Source organism: Aquarana catesbeiana, linkage group LG04 (genome assembly GCF_042186555.1).
Source record: "Aquarana catesbeiana isolate 2022-GZ linkage group LG04, ASM4218655v1, whole genome shotgun sequence".
Lineage (NCBI taxonomy): Eukaryota > Metazoa > Chordata > Amphibia > Anura > Ranidae > Aquarana > Aquarana catesbeiana.
This window is the reverse complement of record NC_133327.1, coordinates 139,356,954-139,369,429: the sequence shown is the minus strand read 5'-3', so window position 1 is coordinate 139,369,429 and position 12,476 is coordinate 139,356,954. Positions and strand designations below refer to the sequence as shown.

Sequence of the window (12,476 nt, the reverse complement as noted above, 5' to 3'; positions counted from 1 at the left end):
AGGGCCTTTATCCTTCCAATCGTTTTATTGCCTATGCCAAATTCTTCCAGGGTGTTCCACATGAAGCCCCAGTCTACTCTGTCAAATGCTTTTTCGGCATCCATCGACAGGAGTAGTCCTGGGGCTCCCCTGTCCTTCATTATCTGGGTCACCATTAGTGTTTTAATGCTGTTATCTCTCCCTTCCCTCCCAGGTACGAAGCCCACTTGATCGGAGTGGACCACCTCTTTTACAATATTTTTCAATCTGTCGGCGAGAATCTTTGCGAAGATCTTCGTATTGACATTCAAGAGGGAGATGGGTCTGTAACTTGAGCACAAAGTGCTATCCTTTCCCTCCTTCCTTATGACAGCAATACTCGCTTCGAGTGCTTCCTTTCTCATCTCCCAACCTTCCCCGATCCCATTAATGTAAGAGCACAATATGGGGAGCAATGGTTCCTGTAGTTTTTTATAATAAAGTGCAGTCAGCCCATCAGGCCCTGGGCTTTTCCCGTTTGGGATGTCCTGGATGGCCCTCCTTAGTTCCTGTAGGGTCACAGGGGCATCTAACATATCACTGTCTTCTTCCGTGATTTTTGTTAAGTTTGCTTCTTTTAAAAATGTTTTACTAGCCTCACGCTTACGATTATCCAACTCCTGGGAGTTATCTGCATTAATTGCATATAATGCCCCATAGAACTCTTGAAAAGCTTTCGCTATGTCACGTGTTTTGTGTTTAGCTTCCCCCGACTTGGTCCTAATTTTTTCAATGTAGCTGCTCGTTTTCTTTTTTTTCAGGGCCCTTGCCAGAAGCCTGTCAGGTTTATTACCATAGATATATCTCTCTTTCTTAACAATGTTATAAGTTTTACTTGTTTCCTGTTCTAAAGAGGCCCTCAACTCTTCTCTTCTTTTCAGTAGGTGTCAGGGGATGTTATACACAACATCCAATGCAGTAGATCAGATCGCTGGGCTGCACCAAGGAATCGGGGACAAATGAGTAAATGAATAAAAAGGTATGCTTATTGTTAATGATAAAGACACACGTGAAATCAAAACAGCAAACCAAAAACAAGTAAATGGTGAAAACACAGCAAACCCCCAAACCCACCTAACTATCTATCTAACTAATATAATACACGAGCAAAGAAACAAACATGAAATAAAAAATAAGGCATGGGCCAAAGCGACAAGGGAACAGAAACCAGGAATAATGAAGTAGACCAAGGAGCAGGGAACAGGAAACAGGGCTCAAGGTCAGGATACACAAACGAGGTTCAGGAACAAACAGGAGCAGGCTGGAACAAGAGCAGGTACTGGCAGGGACAAGGGCTTAGCAGAGGAATTCTGAAGCACTGAGGCTAGTTCAGGGCGGGTTTATATAGTCCAGCAAAACCATGACAGGTGTGCTTGATGACAGGTCTGCAGTCCAGGCAGGGAGACCCCCGCTGGTGGCCACTGGAATTACACCCTTTTGGTGCTGAATGTAATAGTGCCACCAGCAGGAGAAACCGGAGATGACACCGTTCCTGACAGTTCCTATCCTAAAGGAGTGGCCTCCGGACACTCCATTCAGCCCTGGGAACGACAGTCCGAGTGGGTGCAGAAACACCTTAAAATGTTTCCCTACTGAGTCTGCGGACTTCTTCGCACTTCCAAGGCCAGAGTCTTTTAGTTCACTGGGGAACATGCCATCAGAGTCTAAAAATAGGACACGCACCCCACCACCCGGGTCAGGAAGTTTGGATCCGGAGATGAAAATTAGCAGGGTAACGGAAAAGAAACCATCGGAGGCAGACCACATAGAAGCATTACATTCAAGCCAGGCGACAGACAGGATTGACACAGCGGCAAGATGGCCATCAGTCAGGAACAGTTTTAGCAGGCACCATGTCATCAGGCTGAGCAGAAAGCAGAGGTACATCACGCTGGGCAGTGGCACATCCGCATCGAGCTGGGCAGCAGGGAAAAGCACATCGAGCTGGGCAGCAGGGAAAAGCACATCGAGCTGGGCAGCAGAGAAAAGCACATCGAGCTGGGCAGTAGAGAAAAGCACATCGAGCTGGGCAGCAGAGAAAAGCACATCGAGCTGGGCAGCAGAGAAAAGCACATCGAGCTGGGCAGCAGGGAAAAGCACATCGAGCTGGGCAGCAGGGAAAAGCACATCGAGCTGGGCAGCAGGGAAAAGCACCTCGAGCTGGGCAGCAGGCAAAGGCACCTCGAGCTGGGCAGCGGGCTCATCAAGCTGGAGAGCTGGCACCGAGACATCAGGCTGGAGGGCTGGCACCGAGACATCAGGCTGGAGGGCTGGCACCGAGACATCAGGCTGGAGGGCTGGCACCGAGACATCAGGCTGGAGGGCTGGCACCGAGACATCAGTCAGGAACAGTTTTAGCAGGCACCGTGTCATCAGGCTGAGCAGAAAGCAGAGGTACATCACGCTGGGCAGTGGCACATCAGGCAGAACAGCAGGTGCTGGCACAACAAGCTGAACAGCAGGCACCTCAGACTGGATAGCAGGTACTGGAACTTCAAACCGGGCAGCTGGTACTGGAACTTCAGACTGGACAGTGGGCACAGGTGCTGGCATATCAGGCAGAACAGCAGGTACTGGCACAACAGGCTGAACAGCAGGTACATCGGATTGGATAGCAGGTACTGGAACTTCAAACCGGGCAGCTGGTACTGGAACTTCAGACTGGACGGTGGGCACAGGTGCTGGCACATCAGGCAGAACAGCAGGTGCAGTGGACTGAATAGCAGGTACTGGAACTTCAGACTGGACAGTGGGCACAGGTGCTGGCACATCAGGCAGAACAGCGGGTACTGGCACAATAGGCTGAACAGTAGGTACATCGGACTGGATAGCAGGTACTGGAACTTCAAACAGGGCAGCTGGTACTGGAACTTCAGACTGGACAGTGGGCACAGGTGCTGGCACATCAGGCAGAACAGCAGGTACTGGCACAATAGGCTGAACAGTAGGTACATCGGACTGGATAGCAGGTACTGGAACTTCAAACCGGGCAGCTGGTACTGGAACTTCAGACTGGACAGTGGGCACAGGTGCTGGCACATCAGGGAGAACAGCAGGTACTGGCACAATAGGCTGAACAGTAGGTACATCGGACTGGATAGCAGGTACTGGAACTTCAAACCGGGCAGCTGGTACTGGAACTTCAGACTGGACAGTGGGCACAGATGCTGGCACATCTGGCAGAACAGCAGGTACTGGCACAACAGGCTGAACAGCAGGTACTGGCACAACAGCAGGCATCGGAACATCAGGCTGGGCGGCTGGGCGGCATAGGAACAGATCAGCTGGTGGGGAGGCAGGATTGGATACTGGCATGATGGTATGGGTTGGAAAAAACTTCCGCTTCTTTTTGGTTTTAGCCACTGGGGATCTATAAGTGGGTACAGGGCTGTAGGTAGTGGATGCAGCTGGTAGAAGCGAAGAGTGAAAGGATGGCAAAACAGAGGGAGTAGGTTTTTAAGGGAGATTTAGTGGAGCTGATGGAGGCAGTTGAGAAGCAGCAGGGGAGTTAAAGGCAGGGTAGGTGCAACAGGAGGAAACAGGGTACTGGTATTTCATTGGTAGAAAGGTATATTCGGAGCTAACAGAAGCTGAATGCAACAGACTTGACCAGGCCTGTATTAATGATTGCACTGAATCAGGTTTGCACTTAGCTTGTCTGACCAGAGACTGCACTGATTCAATGCATTTTGCAAGCACCTGCTGAGGACAAGCTGAATATTGTTAAAAAAAAAATGCTGAGTCATCCTCCAACAGCCAAACTAAAGATTCTACCTGAGCTGCACTAAAAGGGGGTGTATAGTCATCACCTCCCTCAGCGACATCAGACAGGGCCAACTCAGTACAGATCTTAATTAATGGTTGCACATCTTCAAACAAAAAACTGCCTTGACCAATAAAAACATGAGCTAGGCGGATGCATTCTAACAATTGTTCCCTAGTGTATTCAGCCAATGTCTGATAACAAAAGTCTCTGTCATCAGTTGCCAGGAGCGATAAATACAAAATACTTTCAAAATCCATCTTTCAACAATAGCTGGGACTCAAGCCCCAATTCCCAGGTGCAACCGATCTGATTGTATGGCTTCAGAATTCTGTCAGGGGATGTTATACACAACATCCAATGCAGGTGATCAGATCGCTGGGCTGCAAGAAGGAATCGGGGACAAACGAGTAAATGAATAAAAAGGTATGTTTATTGTTAATGATAAAGACACACGTGAAATCAAGACAGCAAACCAAAAACAAGTAAATGGTGAAAACACAGCAAACGCCCAAACACACCTAACTATCTATCTAACTAATATAATACACGAGCAAGGAAACAAACATGAAATAAAAAATAAGGCATGGGCCAAAGCGACAAGGGAACAGAAACCAGGAATAATGAAGCAGACCAAGGAGCAGGGAACAGGAAACAGGGCTCAAGGTCAGGATACACAAACGGGGTTCAGGAACAAACAGGAACAGGCTGGAACAGGCTGGAACAGGCTGGAACAAGAGCAGGTACTGGCAGGGACAAGGGCTTAGCAGAGGAATTCTGAAGCACTGAGGCTAGTTCAGGGCGGGTTTATATAGTCCAGCAAAACCATGACAGGTGTGCTTGATGACAAGTCTGCAGTCCAGGCAGGGAGACCCCCGCTGGTGGCCACTGGAATTACACCCTTTTGGTGCTGAATGTAATAGTGCCACCAGCAGGAGAAACCGGAGATGACACCGTTCCTGACAGTAGGTTTATCCATACCTCCCTTCCACCTGATACTTTATGTTGTTGTTCTAGTTCCTGGATCGCTCTAGTCAGGGCTAACATTTCATTTTTCAATCTCTTATTCCCCCCCCCCCCCCCCATCATAAATATGCCCCTAATGGAGGCTTTATGGGCTTCCCAAATTGTGGCCTTGTTTACCTCCCCGGGGGTATTGATTTTAAAGAACCACTCCAGCTCTTCCTTAATTCTCCTTAAGATGTCTTTGTCATATAACAGGTCTTCATTCAGTCTCCACCCCGAGCCCTGTATGTCAGTTTCACCTAATTTTATATGTAAAGTCACGAGTGCGTGGTCTGAGAATGTCATATTGCCAATGGCTGCTCCTGTGACCTCTTCCAACAACCTATGCTCTACCAGGAAAAAGTCGAGTCTCGAGTATGTCGCATGCACAGGGGAGTAGTAAGTGTAGTCCCTTGTGTCCCCTTGCTGGATCCTCCAAACATCCACCAGCTGAAGTTGGTGCAGCTTCTTTTTGAGTTTCCCAGCCCACACTCCCCCCCTCCCCCGGGCATGCGACGAACAATCCCTCTCGGGGTCTAAACAGAGATTGAATTCCCCTGCAACGATAGCCCTCCCCGTCTTGAATTCTTCAAATTTAGTCAGTATACCCATTACTTTTCTGTATGTATTTTTGTTTGGCCCATAGATGTTTGCCAGGGAGCACTTCAGACCATTGATTTTGCCTTTCAGGAAGAGAAACCGACCCTCCGGGTCAGATAATCCCTCCTCCAGTTCAAATCTAGTCTCCCTGGCAAACCCTATGGCCACTCCTTTTGCTCCCCTAATTGGTGAGTCGCTATAGTACCAGACTGGGAAGTCTCTGGAATACATTTTTTGGTTCTTGTTGGCACTCTCTTGGAGCATTGCAACCTCAGCCTTCAGGAACTTCAATTCCCCTAAGATATTTGCACGTTTAACGCAGGCATTCAGTCCCCTTACGTTATAGAGATAATTTTTAGATTAGGCATCATCACTCACTCTTATTTGTTTTCTCCCTTCTGAAAAGCAGGCTCCTGATGCTTTTACATTCGTTAGACCCTCTCTTGCCCCATTCCCCCTCCCATCCCCACAATACCCCCGCAACCCTCCTTCCCCCCCCACCCCCCAATCCACCCTAACACCTCATCTCCTACCCCCCTCCCTCCTCTCCCTTCCCCGTACTTTTGGGGGTGAAACAGGTCTTAACTAGGCCCAAAAAATAACCGTGGCCCCCCACCTCCACCCGGCCCCCCGGTTGTCCCCCAGAGGTTGAGCTCAGGGTGGGATCCATTCAAGACCGCAGATTTCCTGCTGAGTATGGGGAGACTGCCTGCCCCGGTCATCCCTCCCGCACACCTCCCACCTCCCCTCCTCCCGGTCTACAGAGCTATTTTTCGCCCTTATATTCTTTTTAGCAATTAATACTGGTTTCTAGGTGGGCAATTCCCCTGTTGGTTCCTGGTTGGTGCTTTTCTCCCACCAACCCGGGATTTCTATTACAGGTATTTCTAAACATTGACAGAATTTTTGTGTTTCTTCCGAGAACCTTAATACGGCCATTCGGCCCTCTTTGCGTCCGATTAGACAGGCAGGGAAGCCCCAGGAGTATTGGACTCCATGCGATTTCAAGGTTGCCAGTAGTGGTTTCAGGATTCTTCTCCTGTTGAGGGTCTCGGCTGCAAGATCCTGGAAAATATGCAGGTTTGTTTCCCCATACTTTGCCTGGAGGTTTTTCTTTAAATTGGAAGCTATCTGCTCTTTGTCCAAATAATTGTACTTGATTTGATTGTAGCCGTATTAGTGCAATTGTGACAGAGAAAAATGAGTACTGTCCGTGATACTTTTTTTATTATGCACTAACATACAATTTTTCAGGACAAGCTTTCGGGGTATGTCCCCGTCTTCAAGGTCCAAGCAGTACTGATTCACAAGGTCCATTTCAGTACTGCTTGGACCTTGAAGAAGGGGACATACCCCGAAAGCTTGTCCTGAAAAATTGTATGTTAGTGCATGATAAAAAAAGTATCACGGACAGTACTCATTTTTCTCTGTCCAAATAATTGTGAAATCGCACAATGACATCGCGTGGTGCATCCCCCCTGATTTCCGGTGGTTTTCTTATTCTGTGCACCCTATCCAGCTTTAGCTTTTTGCCAGTTTCTGTTGGGTTCACCAGATCTTTGAAGATTGCTTCCATTTTATCCTGTAGGTTCTCTGTTTCTCCTTGCGGTTCCGGAAGGCCTCTGATCCGGAGGTTCTTTCCTCTGCTGCGGTTCTCTTGGTTTTCCAGTCTGTATCTAATATTTCTTTGTTCGATCTGCATAGCTTCTTATCTGATATTTCAACTTTTGGATTTCAACTCCTTGCTTGTCAACTATGGATTCCACCTCCTCCACTCTTTTCAAAATGTGACTCATATTTTCATGTACAATACTGATCTCTTCCTTAATTGAGACCTCCAACCTTGCGAACATTTCTGCTATTTCCCCCTTGGTGGGGAGCATTCTTTCCTGCTGCGTCTCCCCTGGCATTTCTGCACCTGTATCACTACCTGGGGATCTTATTTCAACTTCGGCTATTTGTCTTCTTGTCCCTGTTTTACCTGGGCGCTCTGGGGTTTTATTTTTTACTCCTATTGCCCCTATTGCCCCTGTTGATTTACTCGGGCTCTCTTTGCTGCCCTCATTCACCATATATCTCCTAATGGTGCCTGGGCTTGTACTGGTTCTAGGTGGGTTCGCTGTGGCCCCTCTTGTTGACTTGCCTCTCATTTCTGCATTCCTCTCTACCCCTGAGTGAAGTAAGCAGATAATCAAAAGTGAGATTACCTAATGGTCGTGAAAGGTAGCGTGATACCAATTGTTACTTCCGCTTTCCCCCGGGTCGCTCAGGCTCGCTTAGAGTCCACTTGGGGGCCTTCTCCCTGTCTTAGCCGCATGTATACTCCCACCTGGACCTCCGGCCCTGAATGCGTTATGTATAGCTGATAACACTTTATTTGAATGCTACCCCAGGCCCGGTGAAAAAGCTTCTTTTCCCCCCAGGGACTTCAAATGCAGGGTCTGCTAGATCCCTTGTTGCTTCTTTCTTACCGCCAATCACCATCCATATCTCCCCTTATGCCAGGTGTAACATATTGTATATAACTTATGTGCTCTTTGTAAGAGTTGTTGTGTCAGTGGAAAGAAAATAAAAAAAAAAAAAACTTCAAATCAGTCAATACATGTTGCAGCTTAAGGCATCAGTCCCTTGAGGTGAAATATCCATATAGCTTTACAGGTTGAATAATGGGTTACTTACCCTCCATTTTCGGATTTAAAGTTTAGCCGAAATCTTACCCACCAATCTTCCTTAGCACTGCTCCTTTTTTCTTTTAGGCACCTGGGGCTTCCACCTGTACCTGGCTTCTCTTTCCTGCAACTGTTGCATTCAGTCTTCAGCTCCTGCTGGTCGGGCAGTGTCATCCCCTTCACAGGCATGTATCTTCTTGAGGATCTCTCCGCCTGTCATCTGCATGTTTCAGCACAAGATGGGGGAAGGCACGACAGGCCCGACCGAGCTCCGGGCCGTGACAGCCCTTTGCTACTTTGGCTCGGGCGCGCCGCTCCCACTGCCTTCGCCCCCCACAGCTAGTTCACGGGGCCGGAGGGTAGGCTGGCCGGGGGGCAAGAACCGCGTACAACCCACGGCTCTCTGGGATGAGGGGGCGGGAGGCTAGCGTGCGGGCCGTGAGCTCGTAGCCTGCATCACGGCTAGAGGGACGCCGAGCTCCCCACTCTCAGCCAACGCAGTCCGACCTCGCCCACATCCGGCTCCTCCCTCCTCCCCTCACCTGTGTCTCCTTAAAATTCCCTCCTAAACTTGGGGTGCGTGTAATACGCCGGCGCGTGTTATACGCTGATAAATACGGTACTTACTAAAGAGGGATTCTCAAGAAATAAAGCAGACCCCTGTCTCTACTCCAGGAATCAAGAAGACAGATGGATATACATCCTTATCTGTCGATGACATTATAACCTGTTTTGATCAAGAAGGGGATTACAATCAGATAGTTCACAAGCTGAAAGAAAATTTTGAAATCAAAGAGCCAGGGAACATTAGCTACTATCTGGGAATCCAAATAGAGAGAGAAGATGGAAGTTATCTTCTCAACTAATCTCAGAAAATTTTGGAACAATTCCATATGCAAGATGCAAAGGAAGTGAAAACTCCTATGGAACCAGGCTATCTAAACAGCAATGAAGCAGAAAGCTTGCTACCCAACAATGATACGTATCGCAGAGCAATTGGTAAGCTGCTATGTGTTGGCATTGTGACAAGACCAGACATAGCCGCAGCAGGGGGCTTCAAAGTTTCAGCTCCCTGTCAGCGTGACTGGAACACAGTAAAAAGAGTGATGCAATACCTCAAAGGAACAATTCAGATGAAGTTACGGTTACGAGCAACATCTAGTCCAAAACTGGTCGGATATGTGGATGCTGATTGAGCCAGGGACTGCACAGACCGTAAATCCACAAGTAAATTCATCTTCCGGTATGGGGAAGGAACCATAAGTTGGTCTAGTCGAAAGCAAGGAACTGTTGCTCTATCTTCAACTGAAGCAGAGTACATTGCAGCAGCACAAGCACTTCAAGAATCAATATGAATTTGTCATCTTTTCGTGGACATTGGGATAGACATGTCAAAACCAATTCCCATTTTTGAAGACAACCTTCTGAAAGCTGACGCAATCAGAAAGGGTCAATCCTAGGACCAAACACATCGATGTCAAGTATCACCTACTGAGGGACAATCAAGAGCAAAGTGTTATTGACATTCAATACTGCCCATCAGAGGAGATGACTGCTGATGCACTCACCAAGCCTTTGTTGGAGGAACGTCATAGTTATTTCCAGAAGAAGCTGAATATAATTTGACAAAGCACATGCTATTGAGAAGGGGTGTTGGAAGAGCAACAGCATGTAATGTAAAGTTGCTTTTAAAAACTGACTGTGTACTGTGTGAATTATACCTTTCTATCCCACAGGTGGCACTACAGTGTAATAATGTGTATTCTATGTGTAGCGCTGACAATTTTTGCCTGTTTCCTTAATGTAATGTAAGAGTATGGGCAGTACATACCTTGGTATTTGGCACCATCTAGTGGCCAAAACGTGAAATGGACTTCAGTTTTATTTTCATTTCAAGAACATGGAGATGTTACAGGAAGTGACTGTTTGTTTACATCTTACAAAGAGCTGACTTACCCACAATGCCAAGTGACCTCCCATGGACACTCAGCACTGAACTGCATGCTGGGTAAGTTATAAAAGGCCCCGCACGGCCATTTTCTTTCTCTTGTTCCTGGGACGCATGGCCTGCCAGCAGGGCTCTGTGGGTGTGTGTGTCCCACAGAGTTGTGGCCTACCCTGTGCGGAGCGGAACAGCAGCCTTTGATCCTGCCTTACATCACAGCGTGCTAGAGCAGCAGTGTGATCGTTCCAGAGACCCTTGAAGGAGGTAACCAAGGACTCCCGGTCGTCTGTGAGCAGCCTTTGATCCTGCCTTACATAACAGCATGCTGGAGCAGCAGTGTGATGGTTCCAGAGACCCTTGAAGGAGGTAACCGAGGACTCCCGGTCATCTGTGAGACGGAACAGCGTGACGGCGTGGCCGCAGCGAACAAACTGAGATACTGTGGAGCGGAGGCATCCATCTGTCTGGACCTAGATTGTTGGTGAGAGGGCTGATGCCCAGAATGTTTGTACCCCACCTTTTCACACTTAGACTGTAAACACAGCATTGCTGGGACCTGTAGTCCCACAGAGGGGATCTTAATCAAGAAAGACTGAGTTTAAACAGGCCTCAAGCCTACCGTTCACGGTACTTCTGACACTGTGTTATTCAAGCCAAACTGCATCGGAGGCAGTTGCAGGTGTACTGCACTACAAGAATAGTTCTAACATCCACTTTCATTTAATCCTGATTTGTTCAACTGTTGGATTACAATTAACACAACACAAATAGCTAGCAGAAGACAGAAGACTGAAAGGACTGCATCTCTCATTGCAATGCCTTGCATCCTGCTAAAGATAAGAGGATCTGCATTATAAAGTAGGGGGAGCTCCCTAGGAATTGTGTTGTGCTTTATTGAATAACATTGTCTTCTTGTGGTTACCAGAGCGTGCTGGAAGTGGGAAGGTGCCCAGAGTTAAGGCGTTTGTGCTCTGAGCATTAGTCCCACTTGGAGACGCACTTCCAGAGGTCATCTAAGACAACTTTATGTGTATCCATTATTGTGTGTACATATTGGACTGTTGAACTATGTCTATGTGACAGACCAAATATTGTAATACTACTTTTATACTGATTCCAGTAAAAGTTACATTCCTGGTTAGGTACAACTTGTGTGGAGTGTGGTTCCTTTCTCTAGCAGGTGGAACATCGGATACCCAGGTAATAACAAAGGTATACTGTTATTATATTGTACATTGTGGGGTTATCCTTTACTTAGCTTCACACTAACACTGCACCACAGCTGTGTCAAGGGGATTGAGCCAAGTTATTGGTGGTGGAAAAGCAGAGTACAGGCCCAATCAAATACCAGCAGCTCCTTCGGGGGGCAGTGCTTCACATGGTACAAAGTCCATTAAAGTAAAGCCGTATTACTGCATCCAAAAAGCTTCCAGTGCGTAGATCAATACGCACAATAAAAGACAGTAAACCTGGAATCCAGCTTTAAGCCTGAGGCTGCTCACATCTATAAAGGTCTGTGCCTAGCTAACTAATTAATGAAGTCTGGCTAACAGGTAAAAGTTGGACCTAGGACTGGATTCAGTATCCTGACCAGAACCTAAGGTCTGAGAAAACAAATATTTTTTTCCATAACAGATAGAAATCCTGGAGCACCTCACCATGTGTAGGTGAGAAACCTAGGTAATTTTTCCTATGGGATCAAAAATAACAATGGTTTATCAACACATAGCTTTGTACACACTCAACAATGTAAAAGAATACAAAAACAATTCAATTAAGCATATACAAGAAAAAGTCATATTATTGTTTGTAGCAATATTATACAGTTGTGCTCATAAGTTTACATACCCTGGCAGAATTTATGATTTCTTGGCCATTTTGCAGAGAATATGAATGATAACACAAAAACATTTCTTTCGCTCATGGTTAGTGTTTGGCTGCCACCATTTATTATCAAACAACTGTCTTTACTCTTTTAAAATCATAATTACAACAGAAAATACCCAAATGACCATGATCAAAAAAGTTTACATATCCCAGTTCTTAATATCGTGTATTGCCCCCTGCAACATCAATGACAGCATGAAGTATTTTTGTGGTATTTGTGGATGAGGCTCTTTATCTTCTCAGATGGTAAAGCTGCCCATTCCTCTTGGCAAAAAGACTCCAGTTCCTGTAAATTATTGGGCTGTCTTGCATAAACTGCACGTTTGAGATCTCCCCAGAGTGGCTCAATGATATTGAGGTCAAGAGACTGAGATGGCCACTCCAGAACCTTCACTTTATACTGCTGTAGCCAATGACAGGTCGACTTGGCCTTGTGTTTTGGATCATTGTCATGTTGGAATGTCCAAGTACGTCCCATGTGCAGCTTCCTGGCTGATGAATGCAAATGTTCCTCCAGTATTTTTGGATAACATACTGCATTTATCTTGCCATCAATTTTGACCACATTTCCTGTGCCTTTGTAGCTCAC

The 12,476-nt window shown here is 46.8% G+C and overlaps 1 protein-coding gene across 1 annotated transcript in view; it reads right to left on the bottom strand.

Moving 5' to 3' along the window:
- The window catches only part of LOC141139537 (vitamin K-dependent protein C-like), a 154,143-nt gene that overhangs the window by 98,647 nt on the left and 43,020 nt on the right, over window positions 1-12,476 (bottom strand). The window lies entirely within an intron of this gene.